The following is a 17,858-nucleotide window of genomic DNA, read 5'->3' as shown; positions in this document are numbered from 1 at the left end:
AGAGGAAACGGTAGACCATTTTTTCGTCTACAGTTTCGTGGTGAAAAATGAAAAAAAAATTCCTTATATACTAAAATCAAAACCATAGGTAAATGGGCGAAACAATAGACCATTTTAACCACCTACGGTTGCAATGACTATTTTGAAATAAGTCCTAAATTTTGGCTAAAAGGTTAGAAGTCATTAATGAATTTGGTTAGATTAGTAATTTTCCTTTTTTTTTTTAATCACGATTTCTTAATTATCTGTTAAATATAAAATATTGGGGCAATTACTAAACTAGCCAAATTAGAGAGGTGATTAACAATTTTTAGCCAAAAATTAGGCTTTGTCCCAAACTAGCCCACGAAACACTGGTTATTTATGATGGGTTTTAGCCATATGAACATTCCTATGTGCACATACAAACCCTTATGCTTGGATCTAGGTTTCTCTAATTGAACATGCATTGAATCCAAGACTTCTAATGACTATTAGAGTATAATAACATAAGAAATCATATTTGAAAGATTACCTTGAATCACTTGCTTGAATCTTCTTGTCCTTGGAGCTTTAGAGTTATAATTGTCACTCCTCTAATGGCTTACAAACACCAACTAGCAAGAGGATGATTATGGAGAGAGGAGAGATGAGCTAGAAATCGGCCAGGGTTCTTCCAAAGGCAAGAGTGCTGATTTCATCAACCCCTTGGGTCTATTTATACTTGTAAGGCTCCTAGGGTTTCACCCTTAAAACCCTAATTGGATAACTTAGGCCCTAAGCAATCCAATACCCTAATGATAAGCCTTGGACGGTTTTAAGGTCTATCCAAAGCCCTCAAAACCGTCCCCCTTTATCCTTAAGGGATTATAGCCCAAAATACAACTATCATTCAATTGACAGTTTATGCCCCTTTATTCAGTTAATCTCTTTAAGTCACCAAATTAATTCCTAATTAATTTATGACTTATATTAATCAAATAATAATATTATTATTCCTTATATTATTCTCATAATATATTAATAATATCTCTTCTCTCATTATAAATCATCCTGTCGAGTTTTATGGTGAAGGCAACCCAAAAGGATCATGCACAACCGGGTCAAGTACTTGCCTAATATAGTTACAGCCTTAGACACTATTCCAACAGTCTCCCACTTGGATAAGTCTAGTAACTATATACAAGTATAATCCGATTAGCAATCGTAGCTCTCAAAGACGTTGTCAAACTCTGATCTAATCAATCTTGTCCTTTTGATAAGGGATCGTACAGTCCTCTGTTTAGATATCATGCAGACATTTACATGGAACCAATTGTCTAGCATTTGGTTTCTCGATCACAAATTTATTTGACATAGAACTTAATCGAACACATCAATTCAGTTCTGACTGGGCCCGACACATAAGTCAAATCAAATCATCGAGCGACCGAGATATCGCTTTTACCCTCTTAGAATAAAAGTAACAGATAAACTTCGACTTATATGCATTTACTTATTTATTAATCAACTATACACAACAATGCGTTTTATAACATCAAGTTACTGATGCGGTTTCGCATTATCAATGTACAACCAATCAACAAATAACAAACCATATATCTAGGTTTTAAGACCATATGATATTATCGTCTTGCGATCACCCTTTTTATCACATTCCATAAGGTGATTCCAGCAAGCGCATGTTTGTTCCAATGCTCAAAACTAGTTCATAAGCACTCATGAACGTTGCAACAAACTTTTGCTATGTCTAATACCATTTAGACAGTCTACACACCAATTCATGACAATCTTCATTCATACCTACTTCCACCATATGAACAATTATGGACAATTTGAATAATTCGATTATTCTTAATAAACTCAATTATTTTGGAAGTCAAAACATGCAAAGTGAAACAATAGTTAAACAATTAACATAAGAGAGTAACATTACTCATAAATAATACTCTTTTATTTAATCATCAAATGTTAATTACATTTATCTATTACACGTTTCCAATACTATCTAATCTATACTAATATCATCCTTCAGCCCAATACTCCTAGTATGCTGCAAGTGCTTAACCCTACTCAGTCCCTTCGTAAGCGGATCTGCTGGGTTATCTTCTGATGATATCCTCTTCACTATGAGTTGTCCTTCTTCTACTCGATGTCTAATAAAATGATATTTTCTGTCGATATGTCTAGATCTACCATGATCCCTCGGTTCCTTGGTCAAGGCAACCGCTCATTCATTATCACAGAAAATCTCCATGGGCTCTTTTATGGCAGGTACAACTCCAAGATCACCGATGAAGTTCTTCAACCATATTGCCTCTTTCGACGCTTCGCTCGCTGCAATGTACTCTGATTCGCACGTGGAATCAGCTACAATTTAATGCTTGGAACTTTTCCAAGTTACTGCTCCTCCATTTAGGGTAAATACCCAGCCCGACTGCGAACGGTAGTTGTCCCTGTCGGTCTGAAAGCTGGCGTCACTATACCCTCACACCTTCAAGTCATCACTCCCTCCGAGGACTAAAAACCATTCCTTCGTCCTCCGAAGGTACTTAAGGATATTCTTGACCGCAATCCAATGGGCTCTGCCAGGGTTCCCTTGATATCTACTAAGCATGCTCAAAGCAAAGGCTACATCAGGGCGAGTACAAGTCATAACATACATGATTGAGCCAACTGCGGAAGCGTATGGAACTCGACACATTTCTGCTATCTCAGCTTCGGTACTCGGACTTTGAGTCTTACTCAACTTGGCATTACTTTGTATCGGTAATTCTCCCTTCTTCGAGTTTTCCATACTAAAACATTTTAGTACTTTATCTAAGTAAGTGTTCTGACTAAGTCTTATTAGTCTCTTACTTCGTTCTCTCACTGTCCTTATTCCCAGAATATAGGAAGCCTCTCCGAGGTCCTTCATAGCGAAGCACTTCCCGAGCCAGGACTTAACCTCCTGCAGTGTCGGGACGTCGTTTGCTATGAGTAGTATGTCGTCGACATACAAAACGAGGAAGCTTACTATACTCCCACTAGCTTTGACATATACACATGATTCATCTTTGCTTCGTACAAATCCAAAATCTTTGACTTTCTCATCGAAGCAAAGATTCCATCTGCGAGATGCTTGCTTAAGTCCATAAATGGACTTCTCAAGCTTACACACTCTATTCGGATGCTTCGGATCAACAAAACCCTCTAGATGAGCCATGTAAACATCCTCAACCAACTTTCCATTAAGGAAAGCTGTTTTGACATCCATTTGCCAAATCTCATAATCATGAAATGCAGCAATTGCTAGCATCACTCTAATAGATTTTATCTTCGCAACTGATGAGAAGGTCTCATCATAGTCAACTCCGGGAGTTTGAGTAAAGCCCTTTGCAACCAATCGCGCCTTATATGTGTGTACATTTCCATCCACGTCGGTCTTCTTCTTGAAGATCCATTTGCACCCAACGGTCTTATGTCCGGGCACATTATCAACCAAATTCCAAACTTGGTTGTCATACATGGACTGGATCTCGCTGTCCATTGCCTCTTTCCATTTTGCAGACTCCGGGCCTGCCATGGCTTCCTTATAGCTATTAGGTTCATCTAGCTTTATTAGTGTACCATCACTAATATACGTGTCCCCTTCGGTAGTAATATGAAAACCATAAAACTGGGGTTGAACTCTAACTCTTTCGGAACGTCTAAGAGGTGATGATTTGTTAATTGGTTCAACCGGAGCTTCCTCCTCGGGTTGAGCGCCAGCAGTAGAGGTTCCTTCATCAATTGACTCTTGAATCTCTTCAAGCTCGATTTGCCTCCCACTGTCTCCTTGTCTTATGAGTTCTCGCTCTCGGAAAACTCCTCTCCTCGCAACAAAGACAACATTGTCCTTTGGTCTATAGAAGAGATATCCAAAGGATTTCTGCGGGTAGCCGATGAAAATACATCGCTCACTACGAGGTTCGAGCTTGTCGTGAGTATCTCGTCTTACGAAAGCCTCATAACCCCAAACCTTGATATGTGCTAACGAGGGAGCTTTCCATGTCCACATCTCGTGAGGTGTTTTGGCAACCTTCTTAGTAGGGAATCGGTTAAGGATATGGGCGACAGTCTCTAAGGCATACCCCCAGAATGAGATAGGTAGTGAAGCACGACTCATCATAGAGCGGACCATGTCCAACAAGGTTCTATTACGCCTTTCTGCCACACCATTCAACTGCGGTGTCCTAGGTGGCGTCAATTGTGAAACTATTCCACACTCCTTGAGATAGTCGTGGAATTCAAGGCTTAGGTACTCTCCTCCTCGATCGGATCGAAGCATCTTGATTTTCCTGCCCAATTGATTCTCCACTTCATTCTTGAACTCTTTGAACTTTTCAAACATTTATGACTTTTGTTTGATTAAGTAGATATACCCATATCTACTATAGTCATCGGTAAAAGTCACATAGAAGCGGTTCCCATCCTTTGTGGTTGACCTAAACGGTCCACATACATCAGTATGTATGAGGTCCAATAGACCCTCACCCCTTTCACATGTACTAGTGAAGGGTGACTTGGTCATTTTTCCAAGTAAACAAGACTCGCATGTGTCATCTTCCCTAAGGTCGAATGACTCCAACACTCCATCCTTTTGGAGTTGGGCTATGCGCTTCTTGTTGACATGTCCAAGACGACAATGCCACAAGGATGCTCTATCCATACTATTGGAAGAATCCATTCATAAAACATCATTTCCTAGGTTATCTACAATCATAACAGTTTCATAAATTCCATTACATGGTATTGCTTCAAAATATAAGACTCCATTTAGATAAGCATAAATAGAACCATTCTCATTATTAAAAGAAAATCTAAATCCTTGTCTAAACAAACCATGAAATGAAATGATGTTTCTTGCCATTTCTGGCGAATAGCAACAATTGTTCAAATCTAAACGTAAACCATTCCTAAGAACTAGAGAATACACTCCAATCTTGGTCACAGGTGACGATCTTCTGTTCCCCATGATTAGATTTATTCTTCCATGCTCCACATCCCTATTTCTTTTTAGTCCCTGCAATTCAGAACAAATGTGGTAACCACACCCGGTATCTAGTACCCAAGAAATAACATGAGATGAATCATTAGATTTAATTGTGTATATACCTGCGAAAGACGGTTTGATCTTTCCTTCCCTGATGGCTTGCAGGTAGTCTGGGCAGCTTCTCTTCCAATGTCCTATTTTATGGCAGTGGTGGCACTCTGCCTCCTTTGGGTTGGGGTTAGGCTTAGCGGGATCAAATTTGGTCCCACTAGAAGAAGAACCATCTCGGGACTTTCCCTTGCGGTGGCTCTTAGACGGAGCCTTCCTCTTCTTGCCTCTTTCTTGCCCAATGGCCAAAACAGGAGCAGCGGATGGATTGGGAGTGGGTGTAACAAACTTGTCCTTGAGGTTGCTCTCAGCAACCCTAAGGAGACCTTGGAGCTTACTTAGGGTGACCTCTTCCTTGTTCATGTGGTAGTTCATCCTAAATTGATTGTAACACGGAGGCAAGGAGTGAAGCACCATGTCGATTGCCAAGTCTTCCTCAAAGTCAACATTCAACTTGCGAAGACGATCGACATACCTTTGCATCTTTTGCAGGTGCACGGTTAGAGATTCTCCATGACCCATTTTAGCGGAGATCATGTTAGTGAAGATCTCGTAACGTTCCTGCCTCGCGTTTTGGTGGTATCTCTCCAACAAGTCTTGGTGCATTTCGTACGGATACATGTCCTCATAGGACTTTTGGAATTCGGCGTTCATTGTGGCTATCATGATGCAATGAACCTTCGTTGCATCACGTTCATGAGTCTCAAAAGCAGTCATTTTAGCCGGAGTAGCGATTTCTGGGTTGATCTTCTCGAGCTTCTCATCGAGGACATACTCCTTGTCCTCGTAGTGAGCAATCATGCGAATGTATCTTATCCATTCGCTAAAGTTCGTCCCATCGAAAGTCACCTTTTGGCAAAGGCTCATCAATGTGAACGAGCTAGCAGCAACGTTGTTCGCGTTCGACATCTACAAATAGAAAGGACAAAGATAGATTAGAATTTGAATCCCTAATTATCACCCAATAAGAAAAATTAGGGCTAGGATCCAACAACAATATTTACATATTAGAAAAGGGATGTCGTAATCTAACATGCAAAAAATTTGAAGGTAAGTGAATGACGATTCACTAATTCTCCACCATGAAAACATAACTTTAAGTTCTAAATGTATTGAGAATTCCTAGGTTTTTGTTGAGATTCATTGAACTTTTCAATGACATGTTTAAATCTCTATATGCCCCTCTCGTTTGTGACTGGGATACCAAGGATCACAAAGTGGGTGTGAATTACCATGCAAATTCACACGGTGCCTTCATTGTAACAATCACCTATTCGATGTGCCGGTAAACCACAAACGCTCCATCGAACTATGATAAACAATGAATCACCCTTTGCCACCTTTGCTTAGAACCAATTAGTGTGCCGGTAAACCACACACGCTCCACTAACTTCTTAGTAAGGGTGAAAAGTGTAATTTCATGGGATTGCATCAATTCACTTTTCCTAAAGTAACTAGGATTGAGAATTTTTGAAAAACATGTAGTTACTTTGTATTTCATATTATATTTTTAATGAGGAGATGAGGTTGCCCTATCCTACTCGTTCGGCTAACGACCCTCCACCGATCAAGCAAGCGGTGGGTGTGAGTGTACACCCATTAAGCGCCATTTTATAGGCAGCAACCTTATACCCACCTTATAGACCGGCTTCGTGAATGAGGCCTACTAACGGTAAGACTAACATTTTTAATCATACATACATACATACATATATATATATATATATATATATATATATATTAATCTTGTAATATTATATTAGTATAGGGTTCAATTTTAAACTTGTAAAATTCTAGGGTTTGAAATTTAAATTGTCTAAATTAAACTTTTAATCACAAAACATAAATTTTAAAACTTGAGGGCAAGTTTTAAACTTTTCAAAACATGGGGGATCAAATAACAAATAATCTAAATTAACATTTAATCACATAATTATCCATATTTGATTTATTTAATTATTTCTTGCAAAACAATTTACCAATTTAATTAAAATAATTAATCAATTATCATATAAGGAAATTAATATTTAATTAATTGATAAATATCTTCAATTAGGTGAAGAATATACTCAAATATATCATAAAATCGGATTTATATTGACCTATTAAGATTATGGTAAGTATCCAAAAGATAAACAGCAAGAAATCCCGAAATTAGCTTATTCTGACGCTCGAACTCGCCGAGTACCACAATGGACTCGCCGAGTTGAGCCTACTCGCCGAGTCCACTATGGGACTCGCCGAGTTCATCAGGCAGAAACACAAAATTCGAATTTTGCAAGCAACAAACAAGCAACCAATGCATCAATTTAATATAAACCAATCTAGGCTCTGATACCACTGATGGGTTTTAGCCATATGAACATTCATATGTGCACATACAAACCCTAATGCTTGGATCTAGGTTTCTCTAATTGAACATGCATTGAATCCAATACTTATAATGACTGTTAGAGTATAATAACATAAGAAATCAGATTTGAAAGATTACCTTGAATCACTTGCTTGAATCTTCTTGTCCTTGGAGCTTTAGAGTCACAATTGTCACTCCTCTAATGGCTTACAAACACCAACTAGCAAGAGGATGATTATGGAGAGAGGAGAGAGGAGCTAGAAATCGGCCAGGGTTCTTCCAAAGGCAAGAGTGCCGATTTCATCAACCCCTTGGGTCTATCTATACTTGTAAGGCTCCTAGGGTTTCACCCTTAAAACCCTAATTGGATAACTTAGGCCCTAAGCAATCCAATACCCTAATGATAAGCCTTGGAAGATTTTAAGGTCTATCCAAAGCCCTCAAAACCGTCCCCCTTTATCCTTAAGGGATTATAGCCCAAAATACAACTATCATTCAATTGACAGTTTATGCCCCTTTATTCAGTTAATCTCTTTAAGTCACCAAATTAATTCCTAATTAATTTATGACTTATATTAATCAAATAATAATATTATTATTCCTTATATTATTCTCATAATATATTAATAATATCTTTTCTTTCATTATAAATCATCCTGTCAAGTTGTTATGGTGAAGGCAACCCAAAAGGATCATGCACAATCGGGTCAAGTACTTGCCTAATATAGTTACAGCCTTAGACACTATTCCAACAATTTATATTCGTCTACTGTTTCACTAATTCGTCTATTGTTTTGTGTTTTGTATAATTTTTTTTTTCATTTTCAAGATATAAAACTGTAGGTTTTGCTATAACCTACGGTTTGCTCTATATAAGCTACAATTTCCTAAACCGTAGCCTACGGTTTTGGGGTATAATCTACGATTTTGTCAAAAAAACTACGTTTTTATTTTTATTATATATATATATATATATATATATATATATATATATATATATATATATATATATATAAGGTTAGGATTAAATATGAATGATATACATTGTGTGACTGTATGACAAGTTTTGGATCATTAGATTTAGATGTGTATATGGCTAAGATTATATGGTATACCATAATTATAATGGAACACAACACACATAAACATTTCTTTTTAATAAGAAATTAAAAATAATTATTATAAAGACATAATTTATATTTTGATTAATTCTCAATAAGGAATGTATTGAATGAATTTCTGTAACCGATTGCAACCACATTTAATTTTTGTAAAAAGAGAAGTTTAATATTATCCGTGCGTTCTTTAAAAATACGATATAATATATTCTGCATATTTAAATTCTTTAAGAATAACTTCATCATTTAGCATGATTAAATTTTTTAATACCATCAATTGGAGTATATTCTTTTAGAATGAGTGCTACCTTCGTTCTTGTATTTCAATTTTGTTTATTATTGTTTGTGTATTCTTTAAGACTATGGTATAGTACAACATATATTACTGAAAATAATAGTTTGAATAAAAAAAGTCTTTAACATGATTAATTTGTTATAATTGAAGAATACTTTGAGAATTCAATAATTCTTGAAGAATACAAGGCCTAAATTTCTTTATGTTTCAACCTTTTTGGATCGATATCCATTAACAACGACCACAACTAATATTCTTTAAGAATAATATTAACATTCTAGAAAAAAAAATTTAACTGCAAATGGTTTGAAGAATACTTTAACATGGTCTATATAATCAAAAACAGTAGTTAATAAATAACAAAAAAGTAATTAGTATTCTTTCATGCTTGTAACCGAAATTATGATTGAAGGAAAATATACGACTTCATTTTTTGGTTAGTAAATAATTATATTTAAACTTTCAAAATTACATTTTACTTATTTAATTAATCATTTATTGTTTTTCTAAATTCTCATTGGTTCACGCATTCACACAATAATTAAGGTTTATATATGAACCTAACTCTCTCTCTCTCTCTCTCTATATATATATATATATATATATATATATATATATATATATATATATATATATATATATATATATATATTAATTTTGAAGTGCCAGCCGAACAGTTCTTTGATTTCATTGACTTCTTTTTTTATATGTTTTATGCATTTATGCAATTATTTTTTTATACAGTGGATTACATGTGTTATCTCCTCATAAAACCACCGCTTCCCCGACTCGATAAGCTTATTACATTACCACCCCGTTCCTGAGTTCAACTTAACGAGAGAAAGGAAAGGAAATGGGTGGAAATGAGAAGAAAATGAAAAAATTGGTGTTCCCGAGTTTCATTAAAGGAAGGAAGTGGAGAGAAATGGAAGGATCACTTTCCCTCCTATCTTTCCTTCCGATTTGGAAGGAAAGAAGAAAATGATTAATGTTCCTTCCACTTCTCTCTAACTCGAGAACACATTTTTTTTCCTTTTCTTTCTCTTCTTTTCTCTCGTGACAATTTTTTTTTTCTATCTTTTGATAAACTCTAGAACGGGGGTGTACGATTAGTGTTATCACTTCTTCCAAGAATCACTACTTCATCCAGAATTTCCATCCCACCGCCTCATCTCTCCAGCGACTAAAAACTTCCTTTGCATCTCTTTGCTACTTCGATGGTCGTTACCATCGCTTAACCACCGACCAACTACACTAACCCTTTTTTCTCATAAAGTCGGCTTCAGGTATTCAGCTTCGGCTAAAACCCCTCAAAATCATCGAATTTCTCCACCGCTTTTGTTTCTGGGTATTTCTACAATGTTCGATTGAAGCTTTTTAATTTTGGGGAGGGTACGTTGAAATTACAAAGAGTTCGAGACTGGGTTTTGATTTCCTAAGGGTTCTACAGTTCGATTCAGCGTGTCTTACAAATCTTACGCTTTCTGGTGTCTCCGTTTGTCGATCACAGAACCAAAACGCTAACTGCACAATTGGTGGCGCTCAGCAGCGGCGGTGCTAATTGCCGGTGGGTGCAGCGACAGTGTTCTAACCTGCGGCTTCACTCTTGAGAGCTTTCATCTTGACAACGCCTTATGTTCCAACAATCTGCGAGCATGTGTGAGAAATCGGAGGAAAGACTTACGCACCCAACTTCTCACCACCATCATCGGCTTCGTTATTACCCTATTTAGTTCTTAAAATCGACCCTCTGAGGATTTTGAATCAGGTGATTATCCTTCAAATTGGTGCTTGGTTCTTACATTTTTATTGTTATTTGAAGGTTTGATACAATTCTGAATAAGGTCTGATGCAATTCTGCTTTCTAAACCCGAACCTGTAATTTCTTTTAGGCAACCACTTATGACACCAAAACCTATCAAATGTTCTTTGTCAGGAAGAAAAAGATTACCCGTTTTTGCAGAAATATCTACAATTGCTTACCAATTTCGCTATATCTTGAAATCTAAATTCTTTTTAGTTTCTATTTTCGGGTTATGTGAGGAGGATGACTCATCGTATCACATGAATACAATTCAGTTATACCCACCCAGTTGGTTTTGAGATTTCAAAGTCAATTTAATGTTGCACACAACTGTTTGATAAAATGCTTAAATCATATTTTTGAATTACTCACACAATACCCATCATGTTACATCTCAATTAACATCATGTACAAATGTCGTACCATTTAAGGTATCTGATATGACCGGTACCAATTAACTTCAAGCATAATTGATCCGTAGGATCCAATTCCAACATGATTCATAGCAACTATCAACCCTCAGACAATAAAAGATTTGTATAATATTTTTGTAAAAAATGAAACTATAAATTTTGAACAACAAAAAGCGAGTAATCAAGTCCGACAACGGGTTTTCCAACAAGCCTTACAAGGAGCTCTAGGAACTCTGAATAGTTGTTTAAACAAGTTACATTTACGTACTATCAGTGCCAATATTGGCATATTGGGGGCGATGAAAGAAATAACGGATTAGTCCTTCTACTTTAGGCATTATTTTTGATTTATTTTTTTTCCAAAAAAGAATTAAGAAATACTCATGATAACCATTCAAGCCGACGAAATTAGTAATATTATCCGTGAACGTATTGAGCAATATAATAGAGAAGTAAAGATTGTAAATACCGGTACCGTACTTCAAGTAGGTGATGGCATTGCTCGTATTCATGGTCTTGATGAAGTAATGGCGGGTGAATTAGTAGAATTTGAAGAGGGTACAATAGGCATTGCTCTTAATTTGGAATCAACTAATGTTGGTGTTGTATTAATGGGTGATGGTTTGCTGATACAAGAAGGGAGTTTTGTAAAAGCAACAAGAAGAATTGCTCAGATACCAGTGAGTGAGGCCTATTTGGGTCGTGTTATAAACGTGCTGGCTAAACCTATTGATGGTAGAGGTGAAATTTCATCTTCTGAATATAGGTTAATTGAATCGCCCGCTCCAGGGATTATTTCTCGACGTTCTGTATACGAGCCTCTTCAAACAGGGCTTATTGCTATTGATTCAATGATTCCGATAGGATGTGGTCATCACGAATTAATTATTGGGGACAGGCAGACCGGTAAAACAGCAGTAGCAACAGATACAATTCTAAATCAACAAGGCAAAAATGTAATATGTGTTTATGTAGCTATTGGTCAAAAAGCATCTTCTGTGGCTCAGGTAGTGACTAATTTCCAGGAAAGGGGCGCGATGGAATATACCATTGTGGTAGCCGAAACGGCGGATTCCCCTGTTACATTACAATACCTCGCTCCTTATACAGGAGCAGCTCTGGCTGAATATTTTATGTACCGTGAACGACACACTTCAATCATTTATGATGATCCCTCTAAACAAGCCCAAGCTTATCGCCAAATGTCTCTTCTATTACGAAGATCGCTTGGGCGCGAAGCTTATCTAGGGGATGTTTTTTATTTACATTCACGCCTTTTGGAAAGAGCTGCTAAATTAAGTTCTCTTTTAGGTGAAGGAAGTATGTCCACTTTACCAATAGTGGAAACCCAATCGGGAGATGTTTCGGCTTATATTCCTACTAATGTCATTTCGATTACTGATGGACAAATATTCTTATCTGCTGATCTATTCAATGCTGGAATCCGACCATAAAAAGTTGTAGAGGGATTCTGCGCATATTAATGATACATAGAAAGATCTCTATGTATATTTTTTCAATGAAAAATTTAACTAATAATTCAATATTTTTTATTTTTAATATTTTCAAAATTTTTTGGGATGATTCTGCATTATTAATTTTTTTTTCATTATTTCTATTTCATTTCTGATTGTCTTTCTTCTATCAATCCTATGTTTCATTTCTTCTTCTGCCTGTGAATAATTTGTCCAACCTGTAGATCGAATTTGACTAAGTGATTCATGAATTATCTGATTGCTGATTATGGAATCCTTTTCTGTTTGAGTTTCACTTGATTCGTATGTTTCTCTTGGTAGAAATAATGGAATTTTATTTCCTTTTAAAAGTTCTTTTATTTTTTGTTTTATAAAGAAAAATGCTTTTGCTTCTTTCTTTTTTATTTTTTTAAAAATTCTTCGAACTCTAAAATTTAATTTTCTGATTTCGACTTTATAGTCTATATCTTTAAAAATTGGTTCAAAAAAAGAAGGTGTTTTTCGAGGAGGACCAAAAGGATGTTCCGTTTCCATTCCCAAAATTGTTAAAAAACAAGAATCAAAATCCTCTTGTTGCTTTAGATCTCTATCAGAATCATAGAGTCTTAGCTTAGATCTGTGCCAAGGTTTCAAATGAAAAGGATATAGGATTTTTATCTGAAAACCTCCGCGTAACCAATTTTTAGGAAATTTTGTTTTGGAGAATTGAAGACCATTAGAGCTACATTTTAGATAAATTTCTCTATTCCAATCTTGGAAATCCTCATCCCATTCTGGAGATTGCCGTAATAAAATACGGACAATATTCTTAGCTATTATCAATAAAGGTAATTTAATATATTTTCTAAAAGTTGATTGAGCTAGTAACAGAATACCTCTTGTTTTGTGTCCATGTGGAATGGTCTCCTAGAATTCCATTACGTCTTCCTGGTTGTTTCATTTTTGGGGGGATTGTTTATTTAAAATTTCGAATTATGACTTTTTACCCAACCGATCTTTAATATTTAAAAAAAGTTTGATTAGGTTGGATATAGGAAAAGGGAAATCTTGCTTTTTTTCCAAAAAAAGCGGGGAATGAGGATTTCCTTGATACGGTCCCCAAATAACCAATTTACGCCTTTGAGCGCGCATAGATCCTTTGATTAAGGATCGACGAAAATCTGGTTCTTCCAAATAACTTATAAAACCCAAATCTTTATTATTAAATTTTTTATCAATATTAGAATTAGAATTATTTAAATTAGACTGTTTCAAAGTTTCTAAAGTTCGTGTCGAACGATTTAAAAAATATATATGTTTATATTTTCTTGTTCGAAGCTGGTGTCTCAGCCCTTGTATTATGCCTTGTTCTTTTTGTCGTTTTTTATAATTTTGGTGTAACTCGTTTATTAATTTGTATGACCATCGAGGGGGTTTTTTTTTTACCGATTTCGTTTATTCCACTAGAGTTTTTTTGACCTCTAAGTTTAGCTATAATTGTGGTCCATAAAAAATGAGCCGATTATTTAAATCAATTTGGGCTTGGATTTTTTCTAATTTTTCTATTTTCCGTTCCTAGTCTGGAGAATTAGGATCTATTTTATGTTCATATTCTCGAGAATTAGGATAGGGAAGAAGGCTATAATGAATTTTATTTAGTTCATATATTTTTGCGCAATTGTCTATCGAAATTTGATTTATGATTGAAGATGAAAACAATTTATTGATTCTTCCGCGATACATCCCGGTCAAAAAGGGATCTTCCATTTTAACTAGGTAATTCTTTTTGTTAACTAGGCAATTCTTTTTTTTTTTTTCAGTCTCAACATTACACAATCTAGTCTTTGTGTCAAGTATGTTTATAGAAAGAAATACTGTCTCTAAAGCCTCAATTCTATTTATAAATTCATTATTTAAGTTGTTATTTTTCTCTTTATTGGTATAAAGCCACTCGGTGTATAGTGCATCAGCAGAGAGTTTTTCTAATGTAGACAATATCCTTCTTGCTATCATTTCCCCAAAAGTTGACAATCTGGGAGGATATGTAAAAGATATTCTTTTTTTTTTCCATCACTTTGACATGTATAAAAAAAATATTGTGACGTTTCTTTTCTTACAGACAAATTTTAATTTATTTTTCTTATGTATCGTAATGGACGATTCCATCGGTTATAATCGAAAAAAAAGGTACTTATTTTTTTTTTTATTTCATCATGCAAACAGTTGACAAGTACATTTTATTATTTTATATTAATTTTTTTTATAAAAAATGTAACATCCTTTTTAACAAAGTGACCACATAGCTAGAATCTCATATGTAGACAGAACAGAACAGTGATTGGATGCATTCTCCTTCCAGAATCGAGGTACATACTATTACTCTAATACTCTTTACTTCTTGCCAATCACCTCAAGAATCACTGATTCCAATGTTCTATTTTTCTAGAGACGGATTAACTAACATCCAGAGTTGATGTATCGAATGGCTATCATGAGATGTGGATAAAAACACATTTTTGGTAAAAGATTTCTCACTTCCCATTTTAATTTATAATATATATTTATTTAAAGTTGTATTATAGCTAGCTAGAACCTTTTTTTTTTTTTTGCGAGTTTGTTTACTTATATTATATGTCTTTATTTGTTTTATTTAGCTCATCCTATAAATAAGTGATGTCCCTTGAAATCCTATACAAAGTTTTGTTTTAATTCAATTTTTCATGCACAATGCTAATTTTCACAGTTTTTACTGTGAAGGTTTTTGTCATAGCGTAGGAGTACCCTTTTACTCAAGTTGCATCAGATAGTATCATATCAGTGAACTTCACCATTTTTACCAAGCTAGGCAATATACATTACTTTTTACCCACAATAGCAACGAAAGCAACTTATTTCTTTCTACTGGTATAAGCAAGTATCTAACCTGTTGAACATGTTACCAGCAACCTGTCAAAAATGCAATTATATGGGTATTAATATTATATTATTAGTATTAGGCGACAAGAAACAAGGTAGGAACAAACACAGATGGTAAGGTAACAATCCTAACCATTTGTCCCCTCTAGATGTACTCCATTATCATTTCTTTTACCTATGGACAAAATGTGAAGGGCAATAATTACCCTTCTCCTTCCAATTCCTTAAATCATCCGTCAATCGATACATTGCTTTGTCGATAACTGCCTCCCATCGCTCTACCGCCTGGCTAAATTTTTAAATGACTATAGTAGCATGCCTGATCAACAACTTGGTATTCAGGTATTTTCATTTGCTATGAAACTAAATAGAGAAAATAGTAAAAAGATAAAACTATTGTATAATATAAATATATAATGTTTTTTTTTTTTTTTTGGAGTGTTGGGGAATCATGACTATAGGGGAAATGTCTTTACACAACTGACCCTGCCCTTAAATAAAGGGATAACAATTGAGGTATTTTATTTTATTTTTTCATTTAAAAAAAAAAGTCTATATTTTTTATATTACTAATATTATTAGTATTTTGGAAAGCTGGTATCTTTCCGAATTGCCCAAAGATTGTGGCATTCAGAGAACAAGCTTTTCCACTCATTCGATGTTATCAGCATTGTCATTACCCTGTTGGTGAGTTTCTATATATTATGCTATCTATTCAAATTAGTTTTTTTTTTTTTTTTTTTTTTTTTTTTAATTTCTTGTTATTTTTTGTGGGTTCTACTCTTTTTGCAGCCACATCAGAACTCTCTTATCTTACATGCATTTATGGACCTATTTTGTGACCATGGGACCATGGATAAAATCAAGACAATAATCATCCCAATATTAAAAATTATTCTATTCATATGAATGTAATATAAATTTGCATAATCACCTGCTAAATATTTTTTGCATAATCTTTTAGGTATTTGAGACTAAACCAAGCAAGAATATACTTACATGTGTGGTGATTTTCCTTTTGGTATATTATCTCTTAGGGCACTTTTGTTCATTAAAACTATGAGTAATGTTTCAATATTTAGGTAATTATCTTAATATTCTTTAGCTTTTTTTAGTCGTGTCAATCTTTTAGGATGTTAACCATAAACAAATACCTTAACTCATGTCCATTTTACCAAAACTTCCACATATTTTAAGTTTCAACTTTTCTGCATGCATTTAGGGTGGTAAAAATACTTTTAATCATATACTTGATGGATAACATCTTTTACAATCGAACACTTTTTAACTCTAACTCCTGCAAAGCAGGATCCTTTCCTAGTTATTTTTTAATAGAGAGTATTTTTTTTGAAAGTTATTTTGATTAAAAAGATTGTTTATAAAATGAAGAGTTGTTTTTCGACAATTATTTTGTTAATTTTTTTTTTTGTAAAATATAAAATAGTTTTTTAACAATTAATAAAATATTTTTTTTTGCTAAAATGTACATTACTTTTTTAGAATTTGTTGACTAATTTTATTTGTAAATTTGACTACTTTTTAGGTAAATTTGACTACTCTTTTGCTAAATTTAACTATTTTGTTGCTAAATTTAACTATTTTTTTTTGTTAAACTTGACTACTTTTTTGTTAGAGTGGGCTACTCTTTTGAACCTACTATATATATATATATATATATATATATATATATATATATATATAAAGAATTCCATATTTGTGGAGTTATTTTATAATTAGGAAAGTTTTTTCTTCTCTAGCTTCTTTATTCTCAAAATTAACATATTGAGTTGTAATGAGTATTTCATATTGCTCTACGGATGGAAGATGAGAGTTTGTTAATTCCTAATTATCATATGTTTGACCACCGGGATACAATCCGAGAATGTTTTATTTAGGTGTTGAATTTTACGAAACCACCATGTTCGCCGAATTTGTTCATTTGGTGAACTGCAAGATGGGTCTTTCCGAAGAATCAAAAGTCATTCTGGCTTATCAACATCCAGAACAACTCTATTATTATGGTATTGTTGATGATCGTGATATTAGAAAGCTAATCAAGGTAATAAATGTTGTTGGAGATAAATTTGTGTATGTTTATGTGGTGGTTGAAGAATGTGTTTGGCGTAACAAAGTGAATGATAGAGGAAATGCATCTGCAGCTAATTTATCAAGTGGAAAAGGGAGCAACTACCCAATAGGTAATTTTAAAAGGCCAAGTAAAATTCAATATCATAGTGTCGCTGAAAATGTAAATGTAGTGCCAGAACCGATTATGCGTGTTACACCAGAGAATTAAACGTATATCGTTGATAATGATGATGATACATATGTTAATGATGTTGGTGCAAATATTTACTTTGACAAAAAAAACACTAGACGTGGTGAATAAGGTTGGTAATGAATC

General features: G+C 34.4%; 1 long non-coding RNA gene across 2 annotated transcripts; it reads left to right on the top strand.

Moving 5' to 3' along the window:
• Nucleotides 1-13,591: 13,591 nt before the first annotated feature.
• On the top strand, nucleotides 13,592-16,682 carry LOC145086414 (uncharacterized). Of its 2 annotated transcripts, XR_013700438.1 has the most exons (4): nucleotides 13,592-15,796; nucleotides 15,894-15,970; nucleotides 16,049-16,141; nucleotides 16,247-16,682. It is a non-coding gene; the product is annotated as an uncharacterized LOC145086414 (long non-coding RNA). The 2 variants fall into 2 exon arrangements; XR_013700437.1 differs by having other exon boundaries at nucleotides 13,592-15,970.
• Nucleotides 16,683-17,858: the final 1,176 nt, after the last annotated feature.

The sequence above is a fragment of the Lactuca serriola genome, chromosome 2, assembly GCF_051521515.1.
Source record: "Lactuca serriola cultivar US96UC23 chromosome 2, Lser_US96UC23_V15, whole genome shotgun sequence".
Taxonomy (NCBI): domain Eukaryota; kingdom Viridiplantae; phylum Streptophyta; class Magnoliopsida; order Asterales; family Asteraceae; genus Lactuca; species Lactuca serriola.
The sequence above is the reverse complement of the archived record's forward strand: the minus strand, read 5'-3'. Positions and strand labels throughout refer to the sequence as shown.